Source organism: Kryptolebias marmoratus, linkage group LG3, assembly GCF_001649575.2.
Source record: "Kryptolebias marmoratus isolate JLee-2015 linkage group LG3, ASM164957v2, whole genome shotgun sequence".
NCBI classification, from domain to species: Eukaryota; Metazoa; Chordata; class Actinopteri; order Cyprinodontiformes; family Rivulidae; genus Kryptolebias; species Kryptolebias marmoratus.
Genome location: NC_051432.1, coordinates 29,195,415 through 29,211,898, shown reverse-complemented (window position 1 = coordinate 29,211,898; position 16,484 = coordinate 29,195,415). Strand labels below are relative to the sequence as shown.

General features: G+C 38.9%; 1 long non-coding RNA gene across 1 annotated transcript; it reads right to left on the bottom strand.

The window, feature by feature from the left end:
• Positions 1–1,766: 1,766 nt before the first annotated feature.
• LOC119616924 lies at positions 1,767–1,981 on the bottom strand. Its single transcript, XR_005233017.1, has 2 exons — positions 1,917–1,981; positions 1,767–1,828 (listed from the first exon to the last, which is right to left on the bottom strand). It is a non-coding gene; the product is annotated as an uncharacterized LOC119616924 (long non-coding RNA).
• Positions 1,982–16,484: the final 14,503 nt, after the last annotated feature.

The window sequence follows — 16,484 nt, the reverse complement described above, 5'->3', positions numbered from 1 at the left end:
TTGCATTAAAAACTGGGCCACCCTGGCAGCCTGACAAATGAAGGCAGTAGCATGTTTAGAGGCACCTCGTTCAACAGTTATTGAAGTTGATAACTTATAATTTGCATATAGATAAGGCATTCTTACCTGGACTAAATCTTTAGCATATAAAGTAGAATTGTGCTTTTTTATTTTTCTTCAAGCTGAATCGTCCTGACAAAAGCTGGCATATAATTTGGAGGTGGATTGATTCAAATGTTTGGGTGAAGCTTGGAATTTTGTGATGGCCGGATCGTCAGTGAGCCACTTGACAGTGTAATTACACATGACAAATAGTGATTAGGCCTTAAAGAGGATGCAAACAGAGAGTCTTTTTCTTTGTTTGGATAAACAATGTCTACTGCACAATTACCAAGTCTGGTTGAATTCAGCTCATTAATACCACCGCTGCAGGATGACTCATGCATGAATCAACTGATGAATACGCAGACGGAAAATAAGAATTTGTTCACATGTTAAAAATGAACTCAGTGAGCAGCTACATAACAGAAGACACTGCTGTGGGAGACCTCTGCTGCTGGTGGGGCTCAGATAATGTTCTTCTCCTGTGTTTACCTCAGATTAAAAGAAATCACAGGTTTGATACGAATCAGGTTCTGCTGAGACGGTCGGGTTGTTATCTGGAAACCAAGCATCACTTTGGTAAACCAGGCTGCCTTTTTATAGAAGAGAAGAACATCATGATCCACATCCATCCATCCGTCCTTCCATCCATCCATCCATTCATCCATCCTTCCCTCCATCCATCCATCCATCCATCCATCCATCCATCCGTCCGTCTGTCCGTCTGTCCGTCTGTCCATCCATCCATCCGTCCGTCCGTCCGTCCGTCCATCCATCCATCCATCCATCCGTCCGTCTGTCCATCCATCCATCCTTCCCTCCATTCATCCACCCACCCATCCATCCATCTATCAATCCATCCACCCATCCATCCATGCATCCATGCATCCATCCGATCCAGAAGGTAAATCCATCCATTTTTCTTCCCAGCAACACTCTCCAGCTCCTCCTGGGAGATCCCAGTGCATTTCCAGACCAGAGAAGAAACATGATTCCTCCGGTGAGTTCTCTTTCTGCCCTGGGGTTTCTCCAGAGGGAGGCATCCTAATCAGATGAACCACCACAGCTGATTCCTTTTGATGAGGAGCAGTGGAAGGACAGGAAACCTTCAGAACTTTTCTCTCAAGGAAGTATTTCTAAAACACAGATGGCTGTTGACTGGAAGCCAACAGATGCAAATATATCTGCCACTTGACCACGCCCCCTGAGCATTAAAACTTTCAACATGTCTCCTGATATAAGTCACAGGATAACAAGTTTAATATACTGTACGAGCAGCAGACTACAAACAGTAAGATCTGTTAGAAATCAGGTTTCCTGGAGATTTATATGCAGCCTATAAAGGACGATGAATAAAGAGTGACACCTTTCAACACCTTGGTTAATACGTAAGCTGTTGTTAAAGGAGTATCAGAACAATAACAGATTAACTGCACTTCACAGGGACTTAATCCTTACTTTACTTGATTTATTCATTCCTTATCATTTATCAGATCTGAACAGCTGAAGGCTGGATTTGTTCATCACAGAGACTTTTCCATCATAATATTTGTTTCAGAAAGAAGACCAAATTATCTTTTAGAATTTCATTACACAAATTAAATGTCATGAACTCGAGTGTTTCTGTCCAGAGAGCGAAACCAAAACCACACACGGAGACGAGAATAACGGTAAGTGAGTTTATTTACATGTGCAGCTTTATACAGTGGTCGGAGTCTGGAGGAGTCTGCAAGATAAGGAGAGCGGGGTAAGTCTCGGGTACAATCTGGTTCCAAGATGGTAGCTAGGTTCTTAAAGTCTCTTTGTTTGCTTACAGGTTCTGAAGGAGGTTGCGGCGTCGAGAAGGAGAGGTGCGATTCCAGTGTTTCCAGATTACGAGCCAGTANGTAGTCGTGGCGTGGCAAGAAACCTGAGTCGTAGGCACAAACAGAGAACGTGATTAACACAAGGAGCATAAATTAGGTTAGACGCTGAGGCGGAGAATCTAACCCAGAAGGTTCGATGCTCCAGCGAAGATCTGATCCCAGCCTGCTGCTTAAGTACTGGCTGGTCTTATCAGTGGGAAACTGGAACACCTGTGGAAGAATGATTAGTGGCTCTGCCCACAAGGCGGAGCCAAACCCAGATCCTCACATTAAATAAATCAAAATAAAAATCCCAAACGAACAATTAAGATCAATGATCAATTAGCACAACAAAAATAAAATAAACACTCAAAAGTTTGAATAATATTCTGAATTTTGAAACCAAATAATTACTCTAAATGATCTGAACCTGATTTAAACAGTTATATTTATTTAGCAATGATTAAATAACAAAGTACCCTGAAGCAGAAATTAACCCTTTAATGATCTGAAATAAGTCTTCATTTAAAGTAACACAGACTCAAGTTAACATCCTCGTTTAAAGACAGATTTCTACAAACAGTTGGATGTTTTTTTCCTGTTAATGTTTTCTGCACTGAAGTTTATTTTATAATCAGTGGTTTACGGAGGACAGTTGTTTTTATGGAAGATAGACACTGAATGTTTACTGAATCAGTTGGTTAGACAATATATCTATTCTTGTTTTATTTCTCTTTTCAGGACACTCATACAGTCCACTATCATTGTCAGGGTTCTTTTCATCACTCATTTATGGCATCTTTAATAAAACATGTACTTTATTAACCCCTTCCAATAAATTGTTGTTTAAAGCAACAGAAATATTTGACATAAGACAAAAACAAATATCATGTGTGACATATAATTTAAAGAAATGCTGGCAAAAAGCCATGTAATAGGCCATCTTCGATAGTTTCATTCTTAACTATCTTTATTCTTTGACAGTATCTTGGCATGAAAAAAAATTGCAGCATCATTTGCTTCAAGTAAATGTAACACAATTTTCTAATGATTTTGATGAAGAAAACTGTTTAATATCCACTCTTCAACAAAAAACCTTGTTTGGAGTCAACACTATGTAAAAATCTCATCACAGTTTCTTTTACACTGGTGACAAAGCTGAAAACTGTTTAGCTTTTTGTCAGCTTTCCAACTGTAAACTTTTAATTTCTGGGTTAACAACAAATGCTAGTGGCCATAGCAGCATTAAATGTCATGGAAGATCCAAAAATAGCTGTTCAGAGGACGGTACCTACTTGTGGTCAAGCTCCGGCTGGAAATGTTCAGCCTGCAGACAGAGATGTCCTTTGTTTGTTCGCTCTCGGTGCTGACGACATAACTGACATGCTCTGTTCTGATTTAAGTGGGTGATTCAGAGAAAATTGTCTCCATGGACATCTTTTTAGATTCAGTAGATGCTGACCTAACTATCCTGTCGATAAATAAATAAATCAATGGGAAATTTGACCTGATTTCTGAAACTAATTAAATTTAGGTTTAAGTTCAGCTCAGACTTAATAATATATTTTTTGTCATTTGTACATTTTTGTCTATATTTTAAAACAGTTTTAGCATGAAAACCCACAGAAAGCTTCATAAGAGTGAAGATGGAGCCACTTCGCCTGTGTTCAGTTAGTTTATTTCATGTTGTTTCTAATTTTATCACTTGACTGTGCATCCTTACTGAGCTGAAGAGTAACTCCTAAAACCACCCAGAGTCTGAAGAACGGCTGACTTGTTTCTCTGAGCAGACATGGAAAATCTTATTACTGCACAGTAAAATGAACCTGTTTGAACAGGAGGTCGTCGGCTGGAATAATTTCAGTTAGCAGTCAAGTTTACAAACAAATAATTCTTTATTTTATTTATTTATTTCATCACTGCTAGTAATCACGAGTTGGCACAGAATGAGGAGTGTTACAGAGGGATGCAAAAGTATTCACCTCTCCTCCTAATAATCTTGTTTTTTACCTTACAAAAGAAAAGTTAATTGGCTTTTTTATTTTGATTATAAATAATAAATTTATATATATTTATATATAAACTTCATATTAAGGAAGTTAAGTCAAAAAGCCCCTGCTGGTGAAAAATCATCTGCACAGCATGATGCTGCCACCACCGTGCTTTCCTGTGGGGATGGTCTTCTCAGCATGATCTTTCATTCCAAAAAAGTCAGTTTTGGTCTCATTTGATGTTTTTAAATCCCAAGAAGGGTGAATACTTTTTCAGCCCTGTACACGACTTGCATTTTACTTAACTATGTTAGTTCACTAGTAAAATACATTGGTTTTTTTTACGAACAACAATTCTAAAACTAATAAAAATGAATCTCTAAATGTTGTAAGTTTAGTATCCAAGTGACACATTTAAAGACTTTGTTTGCCTTTTATTCTGGAAAAGACTCAAACTGAACCTCGACGGTGTTTGAAAAGCTCTTAAATCTCACCTAAGGTGTAACAATCTTCAATTATAACTAAAGGCTTTTTAAAAAAATAAAACTATTACATCAGCAAGCTCTTAAAAAATACAATTTATTTTAAATACTTCACATGTTGGTAATAAAGAACTCATAAGAGACCCAGATGACTCACAGGATGGACGAGTAGCTCAGCGACTCGTGACTCTAATGATTGTTTTTGTGTGATTGTCTCATCTTCAGCTTATAAACCTGAAAGTCCCCAACTCATAATCATAACAGAAGAAGCCTTTCAGACAAGAGGTCCCGTTGTCTTCTAATCAGTTTTTAGCATTGTTATTTCCTGGATGACTGAGAAAAAACTGTAAAATGTTCTGAAGGTTTCTAACGCTTGAAGAGAAAACAACTCTCTGTTCATTCACAGAAAACAGAAAACAGATGTTAAAGTGACGCTTCTTTCAGTTTGTTCTCTAAAGGTTCACAGTGGGACCTTTTTTAAAACTAGTTTTTTTAATTTTGCATGACCTCTTGATATTTTTGCCTTCTTAATTCATATTCAGTTCATTAACTTGCTCAAACATTTTAATGTCTGGCTTCACAGATGCAACAAACAGAAGGAGGAAGTGACTCTTCAGATGCTTTTTTTGGTTTCTTGTTTTTCTAAAATGACTAACAGTTTCTTGCCTGACTGCAGCTGCTGAAGCTGAGGTTGCTTAAGGTTGCTGCTCAGATATTGTTGGCATTTACTGACTCTACGGTGCAGTGGACCTGTCTAATCTCACTGTGTCTACTTTGTACTTGCTCTATAAACACTGCTGAAAACAAAACATTATTCTGCCACCCAGAATCCGACTCTGCAGCACTTTAACAGATCTGACAGATGTGTTACCAGGAGTTCAGGATTGTTACGTCTTCGAAATCCTAAGCCAACAAATATCATTTTCAAACACTTTGTGCAGCAACTTTAACTTTGATATTTAAATAGCATGTCACAACCACAATCTAAAAACTAAAGGACAACCACAAACATCTGAGTATGCACATGTTCTGTTAGGATTACAGATTATTCAGTCAGTTTTCCCCTTTCTTCTTCTTCTTCTTCTTCTTTCTGCTCTTTTTTCCTCTGTCATTTCCTGAAGGTAGAGTCTTGTGGGCAGGTTGTGCTTCCTGCTGTGTTCTTCCCACTGGTGGGATCTCTCTTCCTGGTTTCTGCTGTCACACCTATTTATAATCATCCTCATCACTCACCTACTTTAGACACCTCTCGCACACCAGACAGTTGTAGTCACTATGATGAACTATTCTCCTAATATATTGTTCATATTTCAAATAAGTTAGCTGTGCTTTTCTCCTTTGTGTCTCCTCAGTGCCAAGAAATGAAAGGAATTATGTCTCTTATCTGGGATTTGGTTTGTTTGACTCAGGTAACCACAAACAGGCGTCATCCATCCACTACTCTTTGGCTTTGAAATGGCTCTTTGAACTACTTGTGAGTAGTCATCTTTTTAAAGCTCACAGTCTCCCATCAATAATGCCACGGACTCTCAGTGAACACCTCTAGATTATATTTGTATGGAATATTTCCCCTTGAATTAACAGCACCTGACAAGTGAACTCACCTTGCACTTACCTGCCTTCTCGCTCTCCACCGTCACCTTCTCTCCTTCCCCCTCCTCTGTGTTTTGCTCTGGTTTTGTAAAAAAGAATCTTCTAGTAAGATAAAGACAAATCTGTTCACCCAAAAGCTGAATATTTTTCACTCTGGATACTAACTTAACTGAACTTTTCTTCTTAAGCTAATGTGAGACAAAAACAAAAAAACTTACAATAAAGTGATTTTTAAAAATCTCTTGTGTCAGCTTTGTCCAAAAACAAACTTTAGAGTATTCTTGTGTTTCTGTTATTACCTTAATTAATTTCTAGGTAAAGTATAATTGCATTAAACCTGTCTCTAATCCTAAACTCTGTAAACTTGCACTTTAATGCTTACTTTAAATTGAAGGACAGAAGAGTAACTCGCTGCTGTTCACCATGAACTCTAAAAGTCCTGCCTTTAAATATCTGACTCAGTTGGACTGACCTGAAATTCTTTCCCCACCTGAGCTGCTGGCTGGCTCCTGTGCATTCCCAAACTATATGGAAAAACGAGAACTCACACTCCACAAAGCCAGCGTGGTGTAATGAGGCGACCCGGGATTGCTGGTTTTACTTTACAGCCAGGCTCTGAAAGGTTAGCCCGGTCTAATTAATTCTGCTAGTTAAAAAGGTCAGGGCTCTGTGTTAAAGGACTTGGGAAAAGCGACACGAGGGCCTTTCAGTGCCGCCTCATTACCTAAACTTCATCATGCTTCATTAGAAAGTCGTAGGCATTGTTCAAACATGATCGAAATGAGCCCGGCCTTCAGTCAAAACTGAGATTTACTCGTAGTTGGAGCAGAGTTGTGCTGATAAAGAAAAGCTCTTTTTATGTGCTGAGCATTCAAAAGCAACTGTTGAAGAAGGAATTTTCAGTAAAAATGAACATAGTGACATACTGAAGCTTTTTTATTCTGCAGCAGAGAAATGTTATCATCAGACTCTTAGTAAAAAATAAAAAAAATGCCGTTCCTCTTCCAAATGGTCGTATTTCGTTTATGCATAGAAAACAGCGATGTATTCACCTCGTATTAACATCATAACTGCACAGTTTCCTCAAAAGAACGGCACGGCAGCACAAAACACGCTGCATTTTATCGCAGCTGAATTGTGAGGCTCTGAAAGGGCAGAGAGCCTCATATATTAATCCTTTTTTCTTTTACTTCATTTCCATGAGATTACCATTGTGTGGTTCATTGCATAAAAACAGTCTGGTCATCTAAATGATGTTTGCTTTTTACTTTTTTAACAGAGAATAATTTATATCAAGCTAAGTTTCATGGCTCTTCCTTCGACCAGGACTTTTCTTTAAGACTCTTTTGACAGATTCACTTCCTGTTTACTTCCACATGCAAGTTTTAAAAATGAACTTTTTCATCTCCCTCACTTTAATACAGTCCCAACCCTTAACCTCAAAGGCAATATTGGGGCAACCTAATCAAAAATAACCTTAAATTCACTTGGACAACTAATAACCAGGTGCAGATTCCCCCCTCCTCACAAAGACACAGGACCCATAGGTTTGGATAGAAATATGAAATATGATGTGTAAAGACACTGAAGGCACCAAGAGACAAAAGCAGAAATCTGATCAAAGGCCAGAACCCCAGATAATTAAGACTGATCCTTCAAATACCTGTGAAAATGAACCCATCACTATTCCAGCACAATGAAATCCCTGCTGCTCGCTCTTATCAAAGACTTTATTAAAATCAGGAATGCTTGAAGAAACTGAAAGAAATGTTGTACGAAAATGGAAACATATTGTTCCAAATCTGAATAATTCTACATCTGAAAACATTAATGAAATATGTGTTTTTGGATAATAAAACATTTTAATAAATGACTCTTTTATCAGCAGAGCTCTTTTAATATGAACCACAGTGCTGGAAATAACCTGACAAATGAAATTAAAGGTAGATCGATAATCTGCTGCTTGAAGAAGAAAAAGCCACAAATCTTCAGTTCCCACCTGACATGATCATGTGTAGCTGCTGCTCAGTGACACAAAGACACCGTCAGGTACGAGACCAGCAAGAGAAGAAACAACGAGAACTTTCTGAGAGAACTTCGAGAAAGTCGGCAGTCAATGAAAATTTCTCTTTGTATTTGGACCCAAAGTCAGTTTGAGAATGGGAAGCTTTACCATAAAACACTGAAATCAGAGTCGTTTCATTTCAGAACCTTCATCTTGGATCTTCTCCGTATGGAGGTTCCTGAAAAGAGGTTCTATGTGAGGCAGCTTCCCTCTTCACCACGGCGTCAAACATCAATTATTCAGAGGCCTGAAATAAAGCAGTTTGCCCCTTTTATCATTTAAGCAGCAAAGAGAGAGAATTGTAAATGAAACGGGAAAAATGTTCACGGTTTCGATCCTCATTCAGTTCAAATTAAAGCATTTAAAAGGGTAAGAAGAGTTATAGCTTCAGAAAGTGGGTGTTTCTGAAGATCAGATGTAAGAAGCAGAATATTCCCATTCATGTGTCAGTCTGCCTGCTCTAATAATTTATTTCCTTCTCATCAATTTATCAGCCGCTTATTAAGGTGTGCAGCAACAGTAACTGTCACTCTTCAGTTTAAACAAAACTGGAGGAAATCATCAAGAAATAAAACAAATCAGACTAAATGTTTAAGTCAAGTCAAATTTATTTATATACCCTTTTCAGCAACAAGGCAATTCAAAGTGCTTTACAACACGAAAACACAAAAATACAGAGTCATAAAACACACACAACAATATCTAAAATATGAGCTAAGATAATCTAAATGAAATCATGAAATTAAACATGACACTCTAAATAAGACACAAAATTACAGAGTAAAACGTATCTAAAACAAGTCATACTAAATATAAACGGAGGAAAACCAAACTAAGATATAACAAAAACTAAACCAGGATTTAAAAACCTCAGCAGAACAGATCAGACACGATAAAAGATAAACTAAAGATACCAGAAGGCTAACTAAGAGTACTGAAAGCCAGCTAAGAGTTAAAAACATTTTAATAAATGCATTTCTTCAAGAAATGCTGCTTTGATTGAATGTGTTTACATCTGTTATGCAGTTAGATCAAATAAAATATCAAACACATTTTAGGTCAGTCTAAGGATGCAGACTTTTCTGCCTTCACAACAAGCCTTTCTTCAGGAGACGATGGTGGACAGAGAGGACAGAGCTCCCATGATTCTAGTGTTGTTCTGGATTCTTGGAGAAGATAAGTATATTGTCGAAGCAGACAAAAGCAAATACATTGAGAAGGTTCTGAAGGACATCACTGATCAGGGCCTGAAAAACTGCCGGAGCATTCGAGAGTCCAAAACGTGTTAAATGATAATCTAAATGTTTTAGAGGGGGGTCTTCCACTCCCTCCCCTCTCTGATGCACAACAAGTGATACGCATTCCTCAGCTGATTAAAGGCAGCTGATTTTTGTTTGTAATCTCAGCAGTTAATGCAGGGAAGGAGAGTTTTATCTCTGCACCGACAGGAGATGTGGATGGGCAAGTTATACCTGCCACTGATTAATCTGGTCTCCTTCTCTGAGTGCTGGCGTAAAAACTGGAGTTTTAATGGTCTCTGGGAATTCCAGCCACATATTTAAAAAGGGAAGCCCCCAAGCTTCACAAAGATGCCAAACATTATAAGAAGGGATTTTCCACCAGGCGGAGAAAAATGGTCAGTTTCAAAGAAAATTAAAAAGATTAGAATTAAAGGGATTATTTCTAAAGATATACCTGTGAGAAACTGGTGATTAAAAGGCATATGACAAAGATTATATATTATTTTACTTATCAGGATTGCTGGATGGTGTCTTTATGGACTCATTTTGCCAACATGGGTCACATTACAGCTGCTTTTGATTTAGTTTTGTAATATTACATAAATGGTTTATGACATATTGTGTGTTCTATGAGTTGTTAAATGGGACAGTAGTTTGTTTGACTTGAGTTCATCCTTTCCGCCGTATCACCTGCAACTTTTCGTTACAGTTTTTACTCGTATTACTAACTACTACTAGTACTGAAAGTAAGAGGAAAGGCTGAAAAGGTCGTATATAAAGAAGACTAGTTGGTGACTCAAAACTGTGAGCAAAAAGGAAAATTTTCTGTTTGTAACCAAGCAACCAGCAACCATGTGGCTGTTTTAAGCAGACAAGCTTTGAAAGTTATGGCCTGATTTTATGTGCATTGGTTACTAAACTGCATTCTTGGGCGTGCACATTTTTTTTGTTGCTTGCCATCGCTCACATCGTACCCACCTCTGCTTTTCCTGCAGCTCCCAAGTTTAGGATTTAATCTACTGAAGTGCACTTTACAAATGAAGACAGGCAGACTTGGACCAGCTTTTATTAAATATTTATTATTATTAACTTTGTATTAATAAGTATTCTTCTTAGCAACTTACTTCAAATATGTTAAAAATGTATTAGGTTGTTGAGAAATAAAGAAAAAAAACCTCAGCTTGTGTGGCTTAAAGTTAAAATTAAAGAAGTAGCTAACGAGCTAAGTGATCAATACCTTTTTTTTCTTGTGTTATTAACAACATGATGTCACCTACATCTTTTTCACATACTGTATTTACATAAAACTGGAGAGGAAAACTTCATATTTGATATTGTAGGTTTGAATATAAATCTTCATTTCCACATTAGTTTTGGTCAAAGCTCCAAAGAGCCACATGTGGCCCCGAAGCAGACCCTGGGTTTAAGCTGTGGCCCTTGTGACCTGCTCCCAGATAAGCCACAGAAGATGGATTAATGAATTGTGAAAGGAAACTCAAGTGATCTGTGATGTCTGTATTTTGGTCTCAGAAACGGCAGCAGCCGGGACGCAGCGCCGCAGCGCCGCTCGTTTGTTCAGCGTAAAGCTCAGGTGTGTGTGGGATGATAACACACGTTTCCACACTTCCTTGAACTTCTCATTTTACAGACAGATTAAATGGCACCGTTTGTCAAATGCAACCATGTCTTGAACTGTTTTTCTCTGTCAGGTTTGTTGGAGTTTCTTGCTGAGCACACAGGTTGTTTGACATTATTATTTCTGCAACAGTCAGAAAAAAAAAAGCAGAGCCGTTCTGATGGAACGGCTCCTAACTCCAGTCACTGAGGCCCATTAACATCCTCTGAATCCACTCAGCAAACTTCTGTCCTGCTTGTCCTGACCAATCAGAGGCCTCATTCTGCAGCATTGCAGCTCTGTCACAACATGCTTCTTATTTCTTCCTCAAACACGGCGCCTAGCTTATAAAATTTATTACCTACACAGCAAGGAGCCATCCAAGAGTTCAAAGCACTGCCCTCTATTTCTTGCCCTAAAAATGTCTCTGAAGTGCAGCTAAATAATGCATTTGCAGTGAGAGGCTGGCTACCTGAACTGCCCTGTCGACTTTCTGCAAAGTTGTCCATCTGAGTGAGCAGATGCCTGCCGAGGACCCTGAGGTGTGAAGATGGATATCCCTATCTGACGACAGGGAAAACAAACCTGCCACTGACCAACACATCAGTGACAGCGACAAGGCTCTGACTCAGCCGTCGGAGGATCCATTAGCTGCCTCCGCTGTCACTCTCTATTTAGAATTAAACTGCAATCAATACAGAAACCATCGGCTCTGCCCCTCATGCTGCCGCACTGACACGGAAAGCTGCAGATTTACACAGGCTGACTTCTTTATGCTGAAATACTTCAAAACTTTTAGATTTCTTTTTGATAAATTACATTTGCTGCAGCAATGCCTTAAAAAGCATCAATTAGCCCCGTTAAATAACACTGTTCAGGCCGAGTTTATCACCTGAGCTTCATGTGAAGAGAAATATCACCAAAAACAGATATCTAATTAGACTGCCAGATGTGAAGCTGTGAAGCTATGAAGCTGCACTGAACAAACATTTAGCAGTTGACTGATAAAGTGAGGAGTGAAAAAAGGAGGCAAAATGTGAAAATGATGGTGTTGGAGAGAAAACAAAGATTAGTTTTACAGTGCCAGTCTGATGTCCAAATGAAAAATGACTTTCTCTCTCTTTCACATTCTCTGATAAGTTTGATTTATTGTGCACAAAGTGGTCATTAGAGTTGTACCTAAATGAGCTTTTACTTGTGTTAAAGTTGTTTGCGTCTCTGCGTGAGACCCTGGAATCTTTACAAAATTTTTGGGTGCATTTGGATGTTTTTATTCACATGTAAGCTTTGTTTTTAATATAAAAGAACCCATATAAGTTTATAAATGCCTTCCAAATCCAAGCTTCTTGGTCAAACCGCTAACTTCTTAGCCCTACATTGCCTTTTTGCAAACTCATGCTGAGGGCTGGCAGTTTTTCACTTCTTTCTGTCACATAAGTGGCAGAGGCTGCACCTCAGTAGAACCCCAACTTTAATCTACTGACGTACACTGCTGAAATGAAGATAAACAGGTGTGGACCAGTTTTATTAGTTTTGGTTATTATCTGTATGGTTATGTTATGATATTGGGGGTTTTTGTCAGAGTATTACCTCTGCAGCCCTGTCCTAGGTGGCCGCTAACCAGCACCAGCTGACGATCATCTCTTTGATGAGGACTCTACCTACTTAAGGCTGCAGCTGGGTGTACTCGATGCCGGAGCATTTGCAACCGATGGTACTGAGTGCTCCTGGCCTGTGCTTGAGAATATTGAAGGAGATATTTACCTTGTGTTTTTGTGCCTGCAGTCTTCCTGTCTCCCTGTTCCCGATTTCCTGGTCCTGTTCCTTGGCCCTTGTGCTTTGCCCTCCACCACTCGCCTACTCGCCTGGATCCTTGCTCTGGAGCTTCAGGTTTCTGGATATCGGCCCCGGCGTCACCATCTTGTCCACGCCTGACTCCAGCAGATCCAGTTGTATTATTGTAAATAGAAATTATCGCTGTAAATAAACACGTTTCCTTTTCACTCCACGAGTCTTGTATCGTTTCCTGGTCTCGTACCACTCTGGGTTCCCCGAGATACGACAGTTTTGTTGTTTGTTTTATAGGTGAAGTTTGTTTCTGTTATTTATTGAAATTCAGTCATGATTGTCCTTGTGTCTTCAGTTGGGTTCAGCCTGTTTTCAGTTAGTTTCATCTCCGTGTCATTAACCGTTTTTCTCCCAGTCAGTTCCACCCTCAGCTCCTCATTATTCACCTGTCCCTCCATTTACCAATCAGCCCAGCTGTCCTCACTTTGTCATCAACAGGTGGTCAGATTCTATCGTTTGTCCATCCTTGGTTTTCTTTATGATTGTCTTGTGCTCTACTTAGGTTAGGGTTATGTTACAGTTGGGCAAATGGAGCTGGATGGTTTCTAAATAACACCACACCTTAAAACGGCAGAAATAAAAAAATGCTGTTGTTTTGAAATCATGCAATAATCTCCTGAAATATTCTTTACTATGGCAATTTATTATGTTTGCTAGGTTGTGCATTCTGTATTTCATGTAAGCAGCACAGTTAAGTCTGTATGGCACTTGCATTTTATGCACCACAACAGAACATTTATGCACTGTACAAACACCAAGCATATATTGTGGTCACAGGGTGCTTGCTATCCATTCATCTATTTTTTTATATCCACTCAAACCTGCTCAGGGTTGTACGGAGATGGCACCTACAATAATAAGTGCATTGGTACAAAACCACATTCACTGCAAACAAAATAGATTGCTTTGTCTGAAACGGCAACCTCTGAGTACAAGGTTGGAGGACAACTTCACTAACACCTTCCTTTATTGATTTGCTTTGCTATCGTTGTCAATTATACCTAAAAGTGTAAAAGTATAGCAAACACAACTTTGCATTTTTCTGTCAAAAAGATATTTTTGTCACAAAAACATTGTAATTTCTAATTAAGTGCATTTTGATCTTGGTGTCATTGATGATTGTTGTTAACAAGCTTAAAAAAACAAAAACTTGTTATTTGGGCTTTAGAGTTTCACACTATATAAGAGCCAATCAACAATCTATGCATGAAAGTAGAATAAATGATGAAAACATGGCTAATTTCTTATAAGATAACTTTAACATGCATCACTTGTGACTTTAAATTAAGGGTCCAAGCTAACGTTAGGAAGTTGGATTCAGCCTCGGCCTTGTTTTCAGTGAACTGACGTGCACGTGACAGACTGAGTGATGATGTCACACAAGCTCAACACAGTTTGTGTTGTGTCACAAAGGACATCAGTGGCACCTATGTGCATATTTTTCTGTCTGGCTTTATAAGATATCATCAGAAGCAACCCTCCTGACAACTTTTCAGCACGACAGCGGTCAGAAGGAGCTGAAACAGGCAACTGTTTGGTGCTAATATGGAAACACAAAGTAAACATTGTGATAACAATAAAAAACAGTGATGCAGTTTTTATACCACAGTGGTAAAAATGACAATGTGCTGTAAAGATTGTTGTCAAAGATACCAAACAAGCATTTTTCTTCTGTGTTTCAGCTCCAGAGGAGAACATTATGTGGTCACAGGCACGATTACCTCTTTAAACCTGCAGAAACCCGATGTGTTCGCTCCCAGTTGTCCCCCTCCCTCCATCAAAGCCCCACTTTGGATCTGAACAGTTTGTGCCTCTTATGGCTCCTGTGCAGACAGTTTGTGCCAGCCACTTTAATAAATACATGTGTTGGTAGATGTGAGTTACTTTACTAGCTTAGGTTGATCTGAAGTTTATTTGAAATGCTAGTAATGCTCATTAGTGTTCACTGACTCCTGATAACAGGTTGCTAGGATACAGGCATCTAAAAAGTAAATAATGCAGAGTGCTGGGTCATGTGATGCTGGCACATTGTGAGACTGGTCGTCAGCGTGATTAAATGAGCGCCTGTAGTACAGTATTTCAGAGAAACCTTTAGGATTAGACAACATTCCTCTTCATCCTGCGGACCAGAAGCCAGCTGTTTATCTACGCTGTAAAATTAAATCAACTTTTACTGGCAGAAGAAAGCCAGAGAAGCAGTTAGAAGATTAAAAACCCAAATACAAAATGAAACACATTCCACTGCAGATATAATGAAGGTCCTGTTTTCAGTTCCAAGAATTTTATTTGGCAGAAAATTCATTGCAAAGATGCACAAATGCACAGCTCTGGAATGTGACTTTAGTCATCGATGTCCTCTACACCTAATACTTACTAAATGGCTCCCCAAGCAGCTTAACTAATTATATTTGAACAGCACTGAATGAGGCCTGACCCCAATAGAAGCATGTGTCAATCAGTGCCCTACCATCAAAGCAAAAGGTCAATTACAGTTGCGTGTCCAAGGACTCTCTATCATAGTTTGACCTTTTTAGCTTAATGTACCCAAAAACCCTCTGGAGCCTCGTCCAAATGCCACATGTTTCCTGACAGAGTTTGATCCTCCAGGCTTTGGAGTATTTACTGTGTCCCCTGTCTGTGTAGATTCAGTTTAGGAGCTGCCACAGTCACAGTATTTTATTTATGGTGTTCAGAGGTCCAGTTATTTCATCAAAACTTTAGTCAGAGGAATTTTATTTTAAATATAAAAGCACCAGCTGGATGGATGAGTGTCTGGATTATATTTCATATTTCTATTTCAACCTAAATTCTATTTTTACATTTTAACATTATTTATGTCCAGCAATGCAGTATTTTTTCTCTTTTACGCAGACAGTCCCTCATGTCCAAGGATATCCAGAGAAATGAAAACTAAATGAAACATTCTTTGAAGTAACTGATATTATAAACCATCCTGCACGCCATGACATCTCATGATGAGTATGACTCTCAGCTACTACCACATCAAATGTGTAAAAACAAGTCATAGCCATTTCTGTATCTGCTAAGATCGCTTAGCTGTGGGGGCCATCTTGAATCTGGTTGACTCTGGCCTTGTAGTTGTGTCCTCTGTTGTTTAATGTGCCACCTGGGTAAGCAGCACATTTAATGTTAGATTTATTACAGACTGGATTTGAACCCAAACTGTAAGCTTTCATATCCTGTGTTGCTCTGCAAACTGAAGTGGATTCAGATAATAATAATAATCATAACGGGGCAGTTTTTTGTAGCCTCCTAATCCACGTTTACTGGCCACTGGAACACCTGTTTACAATGTTCAACAGTGTAACAGCAGCGGGAATAAAAACAAAGTGATTAGTTCTCATCACGAGTGCTTTGTAACATCGGACTGAAGGCGTTGTGAGGAATTCCACCGAGACGATATGGTCAGATCAGCTGTTGTTGTGATGTGTAAACAACACTAAATCAGATAAATTAAATAAATAAATGTGAATATGACTGCAAAAATGAAAACAGTAATGGCTGGGCGTCGGTCGTTGGAGCAACCTCAGATAAACAAAGATGGATGGATGGATGATGGATGGATGGATGGATGGACGGACGGACGGATGGAGGGATGGATGGATGGATGGATGGATGGATGGATGGATGGATGATGGATGGGTGGATGGATGGATGGATGGATGGATGGATGGATGGATGGATG